The sequence below is a fragment of the Choloepus didactylus genome, chromosome 4 (genome assembly GCF_015220235.1).
Source record: "Choloepus didactylus isolate mChoDid1 chromosome 4, mChoDid1.pri, whole genome shotgun sequence".
NCBI classification, from domain to species: Eukaryota; Metazoa; Chordata; class Mammalia; order Pilosa; family Megalonychidae; genus Choloepus; species Choloepus didactylus.
The window spans coordinates 130,586,250-130,602,186 of record NC_051310.1 but is presented as its reverse complement, the minus strand read 5'-3'; the positions used below and the strand labels follow the sequence as shown (position 1 = coordinate 130,602,186).

The 15,937-nt window shown below is 40.5% G+C and overlaps 1 protein-coding gene and 1 long non-coding RNA gene across 9 annotated transcripts in view; one reads left to right on the top strand and one right to left on the bottom strand.

Annotated features, from left to right (window-relative positions):
• The window catches only part of GABPB1 (GA binding protein transcription factor subunit beta 1), a 120,249-nt gene extending 108,237 nt beyond the window's left edge, over window positions 1–12,012 (bottom strand). For 4 of the 8 annotated variants that reach the window (XM_037834007.1, XM_037833999.1, XM_037834000.1 and 1 more), the window contains exon 1: window positions 11,748–11,770. The gene's annotated coding sequence lies outside the window, so the exon portion shown is untranslated. Of the gene's footprint in view, window positions 1–10,672; window positions 10,790–10,989; window positions 11,120–11,747; window positions 11,771–11,808 lie in introns of those variants that run through there. The other 4 variants (XM_037834001.1, XM_037834004.1, XM_037834003.1 and 1 more) reach the window with 4 other exon arrangements.
• On the top strand, window positions 11,798–15,596 carry LOC119532032. Its single transcript, XR_005216467.1, has 2 exons — window positions 11,798–12,023; window positions 14,198–15,596. It is a non-coding gene; the product is annotated as an uncharacterized LOC119532032 (long non-coding RNA).
• Window positions 15,597–15,937: the final 341 nt, after the last annotated feature.

Sequence of the window (15,937 nt, the reverse complement as noted above, 5' to 3'; positions counted from 1 at the left end):
CACTGGACACCTAGAAATTTTACTGATGTGGAAGGCCCTTGTAATTTTGTTGGCTTTATCTCCCATCCTCTGCCACGCAAATACCTTACCAACAAATCTAGAGTAGTTGCTACTTCTTGCTCACTAGGTCCAATCAACATGATATCAATATAATGGACCAGTGTGATACCTTGTGGGAGGGAAAAACAATCAAGATCCCTACGGACAATATTATGACATAGGGCTGGAGAGTTGATGTACCCCTGAGGTAGCATAGTGAATGTGTACTGCTGGCCTTGCCAGCTAAATGCAAACTGCTTCTGGTGGGCCTTACTAACAGCTATTGAGAAAAAAGCATTTGCCAGATCAATAGCTGCATACCAGGTACCAGGGGATGTGTTGATTTGCTCAAGCAATGATACCACATCTAGAACAGCAGCTGCAATTGGAGTCACCACCTGGCTAAGCTTACGATAATCCACTGTCATCCTCCAAGACCCATCTGTTTTCTGCACAGGTCAAATAGGAGAGTTGAATGGGGATGCGGTGGGAATCACCACCTCTGCATCCTTCAAGTCCTTAACAGTGGCATTAATCTCTGCAATCCCTCCAGGAATCTGGTATTGCTTCTGGTTTACTATCTTGCTAGGTAGGGGCAGTTCTAGTGACTTCCACTTGGTCTTTCCCACCATAAAAGCCCTCACTCCACGAGTCAGGGAACCAATGTGAGGATTCTGCCAGTTGCTGAGTATGTCTATTCCAATTATGCATTCCTGAACTGAGGAAATAACCACAGAATGGGTGCGGGGACTCACTGGACCTACTGTGAGACGGACCTCAGCTAAAACTCCATCGAGCACCTAACCTCCATAAGCCCCAACTCTGACTGGTGGACCAGAGTGACGTTTTGGGTGTCCTGGAATTAATGTCACTTCTGAACCAGTGTCTAATAATCCCTGAAATATCTGATCATTTCCTTTTCCCCAATGCACAGTTACCCTGGTAAAAGGACATAGGTCCCCCTGGGGAATGCTGGGAGGAAGAGTAACAGTACAAATTTTTAGCAGTGTAACAGGGTCCTTCCACAAGGGTACCAGCCTTCCCCTCATTCAAGGGGCTCTGGATCTGTAAACTGTCTCAAGTCTGGAAAATGATTAAAGGGCCATGACTCTCTGTTTTTGTAATTCAAGGGAGACTTCTGTTCAACTGACTTAGAATTCTTCTGCTTATACAGCTCAAACAAGAATTTAGTCGACTGCCCATCTATTTTACCGCTAAGTACTCCATGATCTACTAGCCAACGCCATAAGTCTCTGTGAGTCAGATTATTTTGACTGCTGCCTTGAGCCTGTTTTCCATTATGATAGCCACACCCACCTTGTCTTTGACAACTAACTGCTGCCACGTGGCTTCTGCCAACTCGGGATCTGATTATCCCCATTGTGTTTAAGGATTCCAGCTCAGTGACAGCAGTTCCCACAGTAGTATCCGACCTGCAGAGAAGGGAAACTACACAGCTCTGCAGGGATGACAAAGCTAGTCTCACAAATTTATTCCTCACAGTCCTGGTAAAAGGTGTGTCCTCTGGACATTCCAGGGGTGTGAGAGCAGGTTTTCCATGATAAATCTACTCTAACATTCCAAACTCTCTAAGCCTTTGAATCCTCTCCTCTACATTACACCAGGGCAGTTCTGGCATTTCAACCTCAGGTAATGTCGGTCAGCTTTTGATCCATGTTTTAGCCAACCACCCAAACAAACTGTTAACACCCTTTCTAACCCCTCGAGCTACAACACTGAATGCAGAATCTCTGCTTAGTGGGCCCATATCAGTAAATTCAGCCTGATCCAACTTTATATTCCTCCCACCATTACCCCATACCTTTTATATCCATTCCCATATATTCCCCTGGTTTCTGTCCATATAAGTTGGAAAACTCGTACAGTTTTTTTGGAGTATAGCATACTTATTCATGGGTCACACTTTGTACCTCATCCTTTGGGACTTTTTGGGCCTTTAGTCCAGTTATAGGTCTTGAAGAAGAGACTGGTGGTGGGGGTTGGTCATGAAAAGAATTAGAAGTAAGCCTCAAGCCATTTACCTCAGGACATTCTGTTGCAGTTTCATCTGGTGAAACAGCATTAATCTCTCCAGAGGAGTAAGGGCTGCTTCCTTAGGGGAGGTGATTACAGGTTTAGCAGGCACTGAAGGGTTAATCTCTTTAGGTGGAGGTTGGATGGCAGGCTCCTCAGAGCAGATTGGAGGTTGGGAAGCTGTTCCCTCAAAAGCAAGCTGGAGGTTGGGTAGCTGAATCCTCAGGGCAGACTGGGGGAGGAGGGGGGGGGGCTGTTTCCGTAGGACAGACCACTGCAGGTATATCTAATAAAGACTCAGCAGAATCCAGGGTTCCAATGTCCTCACTGCCATTATTATCAATCAATATGTCCCCATCCCAAGTTTCAGGATCCCATTCTTTTCCAATCATTGCCTTTACTTTAACAGCAGAGACCCTGCGAGGTTGAGATTTTATTTTACGTTGTAAATCTGCTACTCGCACAATGAGAATCTGGGTCTGGCTTTCAGAAATCTCAAGTCTGTGGCCACAGGAAATAAGATTTTTCTTTCAGGGCACACATAGAAACCTTTACATCCGCCATATGGTGCTTAAGTTTTAAATTTGAAGCCTTTGGCTTGTCCCTTTCTCTTATAACTTCATCCGATGTATCTAAGAGCAACCAACGAACATCATTATACCTCTTAACTCTGCAAATCTCTGTTAAGGTGTCAAAAATACTGTCACCCAGAGCCTTGCTTCATACAAGAGTATTATTAGAGAACCAAATGGTGATATTTTGCGTATCTCCATTGCCAATTCACACCATGGACTGTCAGTGCCATCTTGGTGACTGGAAATAGAGTCATTAGTTCCTTGGAATCTAATGAGAGTAGAAAACCAATTGTAAAAGCCCATTTTAAGATTCTGTTTCTCAGGAACCACTCCTGGTACGAAGTTGTATTAGTTAGGGTTTTCTAGAGAAACAGAACCAACAAGAGATATCTATAAATATAAGATTTTATAAATGTGTCTCATGGAACTGTGAGTATGCACGAATTCAAATTCCATAGGGTAGGTAGCAAATTGGCAACTTCAAAAAAGATGTTCGATGAACTCCTCAGGCAGCGAACTGGCAACTTCGATGAACTCCTCAGGAAACGCTTTGCTAGTTAGCCAAAGAAGTGAAGGTCCCGTCTCGCTTAAGTCTTCAACTGACTGGATTAAATCCATCTGATTTAATTATCTCATTGTGGAAGACCCACCCTTCATTGATGTAATCAACCATAGGAGCAGTCAATTGACTGATGATTTAATAAACCAGCCACAAATGTCCTTGCAGTAAGGTTAGGCCAGTGCTTGCTTAAGGAGACACCTGCACACCATCACCTGGCCAAGGCGACACATGAATCTAATCATCCCATCAGCTAAGTACCAAAACTCAGAGGCAACAGCCTCTTCAAGAACATCAACCACATGTGTCCCCTTTTCCCATAATGTCGACACCCCTTTTCAAAATGAACAAGTTAGAGCAGTCACTGCCTAGACATCCCTGAAGATCGGGAAAATGATTATACTAAAAAAAAAAAAAAGAAGAAGAAGAAGAAGAAGAAGTAAGCAATAAGGTTGAAGACGCAGAATGCCAGAATATGAAAAGGATTTGAAAGCCAGAAAAGAGAGTTTGGACTTTATCCTGCAGAAAATTGGGAGTCACTCAAAGTTTTGGGCAAAAGGTGATCTATTCAAACATTTATTCAGCACAAGTTCAATTCACTTTGCTTGGCATACTGGACAGTGCAAAGGTCCATACCAGAAGTTCTCTCCTCAGGCTGTTTATAGCTGAATAGCAATGGGTTAATTGAAAGTTTTAGGAAAATTATTCTGGCAGTCACATGCAGTATCAATTAGAGGAAAGAGTATCTAAAGTTAGAAAGTGCAGTTAAAAGAAAATTAAGATCTAATATAAAATAACCTAAAGAGTTGTGCTAACCAATGGATATAAGAAATAAAGCAGCATGAATCACAGACAACTTCATGGTATGCTGTCAACTAACAAAGATAGAAACACTGGGAACAGATGGGAGGTTGGGTAATAGTAAATCTAAAAGTGATGGAAATTCTTTGAGCCTTCTAATAGAAGAATGCAGTAACCAATTGGAGATACGGACCTGGAGATTATGCATTTGGAAGTCAACATCATAAAAACCATCAATCTGAAAAAAAGAGAGAGAAGCAGAAGGCCAAGCACTGAAGGGAGTAATGATAGTGGTAAGAGGATCAAGGACCAACAAAGAAAACTCAGGAAAGGAAAACCAAGATGGTATACTAATATAAAGGGCAAGAAAAGAATTTTGAAACACCTAGGTAGAAATCAATAATAAAACACATATAAAGGATGAAACAAATACTGTTGACAAGAAGGATGTCCCTTAAAGCAACAGTTGGAATATGGTATTAAAAAACCGCAGTTAAGTTCAAGAGAAGTAGTAAAAAAGGAAAAAGCAGCAAGTTTAACTCTAGTCTACAAAAAATATGAATATGAAATATGAAAATAAGAGAAATGAGGCAGATAGCTGGAAAAAAATAGCAGTAGCTAATCAAAGTCAGGGTTTTTTTCTCTGAAAATATAGAAGTTTGTATATATTTGAATGTAGGCAAGAAAAATCATCATACATAATGATCAAATTGACCAAAGAAGGACTCAGTGGGGCAGCAAGAGTCCTTAGAAAAGCATAAGAAAACAGTTTCCTCTTCCATTTTATTTACAAAATAAGATGAGAGGATACTGGGATTTGTCACAGTGACAAGGAAAAAAACTACATGGAAGCTTATATCCTACTTTCTTTTCCCCGAAGTAAAAGTCAATGGCCTCTTTCCCTCTCCAAGCCCAACTCAGCAAATAAATTCATTAACCTCCCCCCACATGAGGCATGAGTCCCAGGGGAGTGAACCTCCCTGGTGACAACTCCCAGGAATGAGCCTGGCCCTGGTATAGAGGGATTGCAAATGCATTCTTGACCAAAAGGGGGAAAAGAAAGGTAACAAAATAGGGTTACAGTGGTTAAGAGACTTCAAGTAGAGACGATATCCTGGAGGTTACTCTTATGCAAGCTCCAGCTAGATATCCCAAATGGCCAAATGGCCACAGTTTGCCAAGCCCTAACCAACAGTAGTCCCAAAATACCTAGGTCTCTATCTGGGACTCCATTAAAAGTTTCACTCACTAAGTTTATTTTTCTGAAACTTAAATCCCCCAAAGTGTTCCTATGCCAGATACGTCCCAAAACCCAGAGGCAAATAAAAAATTTAAAAAAATAAAAAAATAAACATAAAAAACAAAAACAAACAAAAACAAACAAAAAAAACAGACGCAATAGCCTCTGCCCTCCCCCATAATGCTGACACCCCTTTTCAATATGAATGTTCGGTTGGTCACTGCCCAGATATCCCTGAAGATTGAGACAGTGAGCAAACAAGAGAGAGGGGCAGCAATGACAAGATAGGCTTTTACAAAGGATTATGAATACTGAATCTTTATTTAAATATATTTTTTTAAGTTTCTGGGTTTCTAGAATAGCTAGAAGGAAACAACTGACCCGGTGGAAATGCAACATATAACATGCTTTATAATTTGTTCTATAGCTGCTTGTTAAATTATACTTTGAAAATGACCACATTTCTGCATATATATATTTCACAATAAGGAAATAACTGAAATTGTGGAACTGTAACCCATAACATTCTTTGAAATTTGTCTACAACTTGTTAAATCATACTTTAAAAGTTATCACCTTTCTGCATGTTATACTTCACAATAAGGAAATGACCAAAACAGTTAGAAGGTAGCCCATAATATTCTTTGAAATTTGCTCTCCAACTACTTGTTAAATTGTACATTGAAAGTTACCACTTTTTTCTGTATATATTTCACAATAAAAAATGTTTTAAAAAAGTCAAGGACATCTGAGAGTTAAAGATGAAGAGCGAATAAAACAGAAAAACATGAGATTAATAAAATGATTGCCAAGGGGCAAGAAACTATTTAGAATTCTTCAGAATAAGCTTACAATAGTGAGGAAATCACAATTACTCATCTTCCTCCACATATATGTTGCAACTTGTGAGGAAAATCAGAGGAGGTAGATGGTGGAAAGATTTGACAATAGGAGCTCAGAAACATATAAAATATTACACATAAGATGAAGATGACACTGGCATGGAGTTGACAACAGAAGGGTACATGGGAAAAATCTACACATCGCATACTAGGGACTATAATTAACAGGAATACCATACTTAAAGAATACCTGATCCCTATTTGAGACTCTATAAAAGTTTCACTAAGTTTATTCGTCAGAAACTTAAATTCTTCAGAGAGCCCCTGTGCCAGCTAAGTTCCGAAACCCACAGGCAATAGCCTCTTCAAGAACATCAACTAGATATGTCCCCTTTGCTTATAAAGTTGACACCCCTTTTCAACATGAGCAAGTTAGGGTAGTCACTGCCTAGATATCCCTGATGATTAGGAAAGTGATTAAAATAGAGGAAGGGGTAGCAACAGACAAGATGGAATTTAACAAAGGATTATGAATACTGAATCTTTATATAATTTTCTTTTTCTTAGTTGCTAGGGAATTAGGTTAGAAGGAAAAATTGAAATGGTAGCAAGAACTGTAACCCATAACAACCCTTGAAATTTGTTATATAGCTACTTGTTAAATTGTAATTTGAAAGCTATACCTTTCTGTATATATGTTAGATTTCACAGTAAGGAAATGACTAAAACTATGGTACTATAATTCATAACAACTTTGAAATTTTCCTATGTATATACCAGTTAAATCATGCTTTTGAAGACAGTACTTTTGCATATGTTATGTTTCATAATAAGGAAATAACTGAAACTGTGGAATTGTAACCTACAATATTCTTTGAAATTTGCTAACTACTTGTTAAATTGCACTTGGAAAGTTATCACTTTTATGGATATATATTATATTCTACAATAAACAAATACATTTAAAAAAAGATGAAGAAAGCACAACAAAATAGAGAACTACTATGGTTATGGTCATGGTATGGTAGGGTGGTAGGAGTCAGTGATATTTTTCAGTATTCAATTAACACATTCTTTAATGATGACAAATCAAACTTAAAAAATTTCACGCGCTTACAAATGCTCATTTATGTGCAATTTCCAAGTCAACTTAAATAAACTACATAGCATAAAAAGATGGCACACTTCTTTAATACAGCAAGATAAATTCTTTTAAATGGGAATTTCCACATTAGAAAGTATACCCATTTTTAAGACTTCTGAGTCTATGAAATTAAGGCTTGATTTATACCCACTCATCAAATAGCTCTCTGTGGTAGGGTAGGCTGAATTATGTACCCCAAATTCTTAACCTTAATCCCACTCCTGTGGTTGTAAACCAATGTAAGTGGGAACTCTTTAAGTTTCTACTCTTTACTTAAGGTGTGGACAACCCTGGATGAGTCTTAATTCTATCACTGGAGCTTTTATAAAGAAAAAGCCACAAGGAGGAGCTGGAAGCTAGAAGCCAATGGAAACTGGAAGAAAAAGGAAAGGACACCGCCATGCTACGGGAAAGCAAAAGAACCCAAGGATAGTCAGTCTGCCAGAACACTACTGACCCTGGGAGGAAACAAGTCTTCCAGCCTCCGAAACCATGAGACAATCAACTCCTGTTGTTAAGCCAAACCATTGTGTGGCATGTGTCACAGCAGCCTGGAAAACTAAGGCACTCTTTCCTTTCATACTCATTTGTCTTTATTCAAGGTGTAAACTACGATCAAGTTAAGATAACCAGCTTGTTTCACTCCGTTTTTGCTCTTTTGCTTACATACCTGAAAAACAAGGCTTATTTCATAAAACTTCCAAGTTAGTAAAGAACTTGAAGACATCTGGCCCAAATCCTTATCCAACACATCAATTCTTCTATCTTAGAATCCCTCAAGTGTGGCCATCTAACTGTAACACTGTGAGAGGGAACAGCCTACCACCCAAACTACCCTTATATTGTTAGTTCTGAGGAAATTTTTCTTGGAAGATAGTTGAAATCTGCCTTCTTCTAATTTCTACCCATTGATCTTACCTCTTGCTGGTAACCTGCATGACAGACCTCCAAATGTTTAAATATGGCTATCATCTGTTAGATGAACTTCTCTCCTTTAGGGCAAACACTCTGCTTTTTTCACTCTTTGCTCTTTCTGTATCATTTCCATATCCCCACGTTTAAGATCCTCTGGGTATGTTCTAAAGTGTTTTTTAAACTTCGTGTCTATCACCTGGGAAACTTGAGAAAAACACAGATGCCCAGGTTTTCTCCTACTTAAACAAACTTGGGTCTCTGTGTTTTATATTAGTTCCCCTAAGTGATTCTGATACCAAAGTTTTCAAGGCTCCAGTTATGATAGCATGCTACCTGAAAAGATAATGCAATATGCCATGTTTACGACCAGCACAAAGTGGGGCTATAAAGTATTCTATCAACTTTCAACTACATTTAAAAGAAAAAAAAAATTATACCATAAGGTTGGTTAATATTAAATGTACAAATGTACGATCAGTTAAAATGATCAGGTCTTTTCCATATTCTCTATTTGTGTGTTGGCATTTTGGTCTTCAAATGCCAGTCTTTACAATTATTCCTAATAAAAGGAAAGAGAACTAGGGCCAAAAGTTTTACATTTTTATTTCTAATTTATTAATGGCCCTGCAAATGGATTTATCTGAGGGAGAAATCACTTCAAGCTTAAGCCTCTACACTTACCTCATGAACATAGCCAAAATAAAGGTACACTAGCCCACCAACCACTGAACTGACAGCTCACTGCATCAAAGCATCTTTGTGCAGGGTACTGTCAGCACCATGAAGAAACAAACAGCCCCTACTACTAACAGATTTACCTTCTAAAGAGCATGATAGAACATCTCCAGAAAAGTTAAGTATAATAATTATAGCTGTCCCAAGGTAGACACGTGAGTGGTACAGAAACAAATGATTACTAGTGGAAAGCCATGGGGCCAAAGGAATGATACTCATTAGAAAACTAAATTGTCCTTGAACTTCAAGATTGTACTGGGTTTGTTTTTTAATGTTTGCAAAATGAGAGAGAAAAAATGGGCCCCAGTAAGTTCATGGCTAAGAACCAAATGCACCCACAAAAATGAATTCATGCCTTAAAATTTCATGTAATGTTATGACTTTTTTTTGCCTTACCTATTACTATTTCTAACTGACAAGAGACTCGGGCAAAAAAAAGTTCTACAGGAGATGAGGCCCACTGTAATAAAAGACACCATAAGAAATGCCAGGGAAGAAAGAAGAAACTAAAATCAAGCAAAATGAACAAAGATCCAATCTGATATTTATTTTCATTCCAACAGCAAACATTAAAAATACATCTGGCATTTTCTAAAAATTACATGAAGAATGACCAGATGCTTCCTGTTGATCGAACAGTAGAGAACTACAGACTGACAGATTCAGATTAAAGTTCACAGAAAGAACAGGGAATGAACTTAGCTTCCTTTCAAAGCCATTACACCAACGTAATGATGGTCTTAAAGTTTCACACATGTCTATTAGCAGGTCCATAATTTTTGTGACACGGCTTATTCAACCAGGTGTTTCTGGGGCACAACTACCAGAGACAAGATTCAAGGAGCCGTGTTTTTATTTTCTCTTAAAAGAAAAAAGCATCATTGAGATTTTAATGTAATTCAAAAATATTGGAATCAAGAAGCACAGTACAATTGTCCCCCAATCTAGAAAACCCAGATTGATTTAGGAGACAGATAACTCTAAGAGTACATATATACGTTTCAAAAGTATTTGTTTCACCAATGGTTTCCCTGCTGGAGCTCCTTCAGTGCTTTGAAAGTGTCCTATCTTCAAAAGTTACATTTACACACAAGTTTTCACAAGCTTTTACTGTGGGATTCACATTTGACTTGTGTATTGCATTAAAAATAACTAATGAAATTAAAAATTAAGTTTAATCACTTAGAGCATAGTCAAATGTTCCTGAGTCTCCAGGATTATTTGCAATTATGCAATCTTTATTCCTGATAGTTTATGCACCCAAATCCTAAATTTAAAACAAGTTAAAGCCCAAGTGTCTTGTATAATAACCTGATTTGTCTTGTGTGGTTGACAGAAATGACACATTTCTCAGTTAAAAAAAAAAAAAAAAAGAGGCATGAGTTTTCCAGAGGTTGCAAGGTGTGATAACGCAACAGACTGAAAGCTAATGCAAAACAATGTCACTCTTCAGTAGTATATTATTTATATTAACATGTAATGAATTTATTGTTTCTTTGAATCGAGCAACATTTAAAAAGAGAAAAATTAAGAAAAAGAAATTAAGGCATCTTTAGTTTCCTTAAATTCAAATTCTGAGCCTGAAAGTGGAAGTGTCAAGGTTGATGGTTAAAAGTCAGAAGGAATTTAAACAAAGCTGGGTCTTCTGATCATTAACTTCTGTATAATAAATTATATTGCATTTTAAAATTTGCAATGGGAAACTGCTTTACAAGGAGCATTTACTGACTATATCAAACATTTTTCCAGATTTAAAAAAAAAAAATTGTACTTCAGAAAGTAACTTGCCTGAATCGAAACAGCAAACCAGTGTCCGAAGAAAGAAAGAAAAATTATTTTCACATTACCAAGCCCCCTTCAGAAGTATCGTGGTCTCTGCCCCTCCTTTGAACAGATGTCTACTTCGCCACAGTCCAATCAGGTTTAAAGCAAAGGTATGTGTACTGAAAATAAGCTTAAAGTGGGAAAACACACACAAAGCAGGCCTATGGTTTCAGTTTACACGATGCACCCTTGAGGCTAGGCACGCTGATTCAACACAGTTGGAAAGCTTCAAAGAAACACATTAAATACAAAGTGATTAACTGCGCCCAAGCAGAAATGACCTGGCAAATTTTTCAACTTCTCCGAAGCACTACACCCGCAGGTCCCGGGGGTAAAATCTCTGGGATAGAAGTCCCGAGCATCCAGAAGGGCAGGCTTCGTTCCCTCAGGGACTCGAATGTCCCAGCCAAGGCTATCGCCGCTCCCGCCCGGCGCGGGACGAGCTGGGCTCTCCCGTTAACCTGTCCCGGCCTGCCGCTCCCGCCGCGGCCCGAGCACCTCTCCGCCCCGCAGGCCCGGCAGCACAGCGCGTCCGGGACCGGCAACCCCCGCCACCCTTCCCCAAGCCATGGAGCCCGGCGGAGCCGTCAGGTCTCCCAGACAAAGGGGCCGGCCGTGCCGGGGGTGGCAAACACTGAGGCTGGGTTTTGCCTGCTTTCCTTCCTCTACGCCGGCCTCCCGCCTCCCGGCGCCCACTGAGCCCTTGCCGCCTAGGCGAGAACCCGTCCAGGCCCTGGGGCGGCCACTGCGGCCTGGCCGGGTGGAGAGCGGCAGGGAAGCCGCGGCGCTCTGGGGCTGAGGAGGGGGCGGCGGCCGCCACCATGTCTGCCCGCCCCTCCCAAAAGCAATGTGCCCAGCGGACAAAGCGAGGCGGCGACAGCGGCGCCGACTGCGGAGCCGTCCCCGCCGACCCCGCCGACCCCGCCGACCCCCGCGGAATAAGCGGGGTCGGGAGCCCCGGAAACCCGGCGCCTTAATGCAATAAACAGGAAATCGCGGGGATGATCTGGGTTCCGGGGGAAGTGGAATTATTTTTTACCAGCGAAGAGATCAACTTCCACATCCGGTGGTAACAGGGCCCTACACAGCCCCGCACTGACCTGGAAAAGCTTCGGGAGTGGCGACGGGGGAGCAGCAGGAGGTGGTGCGGGACCCGAGACGCCTCGTACCCGGCCGGGCTGATGCGGCCCCTCTACACACAAAGCACTTCAGCTGCACAGAGCGCTATTTTCCGAAAATGCCGCGTCTGGTCGGCGCCCAAAATCCCCACCGAAAAGTCCCCCGTGCTGCGCGCGGAAGGACACATGGTGTGCGAGTGAGTCAAAGCTCCCAGCATCCCTCCCGGACCCGGCCCTTTTCTTTCCTTAGGCCCCAGACGTTTCCGTCTCTCTTCTTGCCAGCAGAACCCTCTCCCACCCACTCTCCGATCCTTTTCCGGCGGGAGAAGAGGGGCGAAACGAGTTGTGATATTGTTTTTAGTATAGGCGAGGGAAATAATGCCATTTCTAGAGTTTATGCCACACAAAGAAAGCGGCGGAATGATCCGCTGGCGGCGACCGCAAGTCCCGGCTCGCCCGGCGCCTGCGCGGCAGCGGGGGTGGGCGCTGCGGCCGGCCATGTGCGCGGCAGAAGAACCGGAGCGTCCGCGAAACTTTCCCGCCTGTTTCTCCGGTGGGTAGGAGTTTGGAAACTAACGTGTATGTGCTAACCTTCTCATCTTCTTGGCATGGCCAGTGAAAGACAAGGGAGTCTGAACACCCTCAAGTTTAAGCCTGCCAAGTCAGCCGCCTAGCGGAATCCCGGGATAAGGAAGAGGTTAGAGGCCAGGATTTAACTTTTAAGTAGCCCTAGATTCCAGTATGAGGTACAAGGTGAGCACGAAGGATGTGCCGTCTCCACTTCGCATAAACTGAGAAGTACATATTTTTGTAGCGGTTTTATTTATTTTTTTAACATTCTGATGGTGTCCCATACTTCGTATACCCTAATAACTACTCACTGAATTCCCTTGGATCGTTAACGTTGTCACCTCAGCAAGTAGTTCTTTACGTTTTTCCGTGGCTGAAATGTCAAGATATTAGTTGTATTTTCTTAAGAAATTAACAAAAAGTTTATTTGGAGATGGTGATTTGGCTTATTTGAAGATGTTGATTTGCAAAGTATGTTTCTATAGTGGAGCGGGGGAATGATTTTCCTAGCTGACTAGCCTAACCTGGCTAACCGTAAGCATTTTGGCATCCTATATCTAGGAGTTGGGAATATGTGGGACAGCGTCAAACGTTTAATCCAGGAGAGCTGACACACTTAAATTCATTTTGCCCACTGATTGTGTGTGGCCTCAGATAAGTAATTTTTATCTCTCCGCTTAATTTTTTGTAATATTGACCTAATAAAAATTACGGAAGTCTTTACATGACTATGAATAGAAGCAAACTATAAATGACAGGAGCACATAGTCTGTTTCTTTTTTATTGTTTTCATTGTTTCAATTGGCAATTTGTTGGATTTTTTTTATGGCATATGCTTTTCTTTAAGTTTATTTGAACAAACATTTAGCGAATGAATGCTACATAGTCCTTACCTCACTTATTTTATGGTACTGTAGACAGGTAATTAGGCACCTGACCAGTAGTATGATGAGGGTAAACTGCCAAATACAGTGCAATCTCATAGTGGAGGAACCCCTTTTTCACTGGAAGTGTGAGGATAGTGGGAGCAGAGGGAGGAATGAAATGGGATTGGAGAAGAAATTAGCTTTAAAAAGGGAACTAGGAAAGGACCTTCCAGATTGCGGAAGCAAAGATTAAGAGGCAAGACACCAGAGAGATTGTTGGGTGACAAAGGCAGTGCTGTTTTGGGAGTGCCTAGAAATGTTCCTGGGAAGGTGTAGGTGGTGTAAAGTCATGAAGGGCCTTGAATGCCATGGGCATGAATTGGAAGATTTTAAGCAGAAGTGTTATAGGATTGGATTTTCATTTTAGAAAGATCACAGTTATGCAAAAATTTGCAAGTATGGGCAACAGTTTGGAGAAAACAGTAATACCTCAGGTTGAGGTAGTGGCAAATAGGAGTGAGGAAAAATGGCCAAAGTTAATATTAAGAGCTTGGTGATTTGGTTGGCTGGATAAGAGAATGTCTGAGAAGGAAGAACAAGGATAAATCCCAAGTGTGCTGGTGGAGCAGCTTGTGGGGAGAATAGTAATGTCTTCACTGAGATGAGAAACAAGGGAAGAGGAACACAGCATGTTGGGAAAGGAAGTTGTTTTGGCCATGTAGAATTTGAGGTACCTGTACATCAACCAAGCAGATGTGTCCAGTAGGCAATTAGATAGTCATTCATTCAATGTTTGTTTGAAGAGCACCCACTCTGTGCCTGGTACTGTTGTATACATGGAGTAGATACAGTAGCAACAACAGGATCCCTGTTCCTGTTTTTAAGTGGAGGGAAACAGCATAAACAAGGTGTTTTTTGTTTTTTGTTTTTTAAAGGAAAAAAAGAGGAAAGATAATATCCCAGAATAAATTCCATGAAGAAAATAAAATGATGAGTGGATAAAATGTTTCTCTGGAGGAGAGAGCAGGCAGAATTTTGATGGTTGGTCAGAAGCATCTCACTGAGAAGATATTCTCTGAGCCAAGACCTGAGCTGAAAAAAGTTAAGGTTAGTATGTCAACAAAAGGGAATAGGAGGAAAAAGGCTCTACGGTGAAAAGGAGTTTGTTTTTAAGGAGCAACAAGGAGGCCAATGTGGCTGAAGTCTAGTGAATAAAGGAAGGAATGGTAGGACATGAAGTCTTGAAAGGCAGACTTGGTAAGAAGTTTAGTGTGCTGGGAGCCATTGAAGTGTTTTAAGGAATAGAGTAGTATGACTGGGATAGTAGCAGTAAAGAGGGAGAAAATGAATGGAGCCCAGGTATGTTTTGTAATTAGCCTTGACCTGTCTTGCTAATAAAAAAATGTGAAGAGAGAAAGGGAGAAATCAAGAGGGACTCCTAGGTTTTGGGCACAGATGCCTAGGCCAGTACTGTCCAATAGAAATATAATGAAGTCCACATATGTAATTTTTTTAATTTCTAGTAAAAAGGAACAATTGAAAATAATTTTACTATCTTTTATTTAACTTACTATATTTAAAGTATTTTCATTCACACATGATCAGTCTAAAAATTATTAAGTATCTCAAAATGGTTTACATTCTTTTTTTATTGCTAAGTGTTTGAATCTGTGTGTAGTTTACGCTTTCCTATTTGGAATGATGGATGGTGGTGTTGGTAGCAACAACATTGAGAATATAATTAACGGCACTGAAATATGTATCTGAGTATGATTTAAAGTGTCAGTATTTTATGTAACTTTAACTAAAGTTAAGGTTAAATATTCAATTCCTCAGTTGTAGTAGCTATATTTCAAGTGCTCAGTATCATGTATCGATATCCAATTAATATATTGGACAGTAGGGTATAGTGGAATAGAGAATAGTGGAAGAGCAGATTAAAATAGTTGTAACTAGACTGGAAGGCCTTGGATGCCTGAGATTTTACCCTAGAGATAAGGGGAATAATAGAAGGTTTTCGAGCTTATTGTGCTTGAGGCCAGAAAGAGGCCACTATGCGGCCAGCTGGTCACTCAAGATCAAGAGAAATTCTTCAGTTGTGTCTCCACCATTCCAGGATCTGACTTAATCCCTGCAGATTCAGAAGTTTGATTTTTGTCAGTGCTTTGGGGCAGTGCCACCAAAAGTATTGTCCACAGTTTAGTGACAAACAACAAACCATTTTTTAGTGGTTTATGACAGGCATTTACAGAAGCTGAGAGTAAGAATTTAGAAACTTTTATAGCAATTCAGTTATTTTATGGCTGTAGCTCTAATAAAAATTATGGCCTTATATTTTGTGTCTTGGTTTCCTTTTTCTAATAATTTGTTTTATCATAGTTCATAAAAGTATTTATAGTCTTTTACCACAGATAATTTTTTTTAATTCAGTTTTACTGAGATGTATTCACATACCATACAATCGTCTATGGTGTACCATCAGTTGTTCACAGTATCATCACAGTTATGCACTCATCACCCCAGTCTATCTTGGAACATTTTCTTACACAAGAAAGAATCAGAATAAGAATAAAAAATAAAAGTAAAAAAGCACAACCAAATCATCCCCACCATCCCACCCTATTTTTCATTTAGTTTTTTGTCCCCATTTCCCCACCCATCCATCCACACACTGG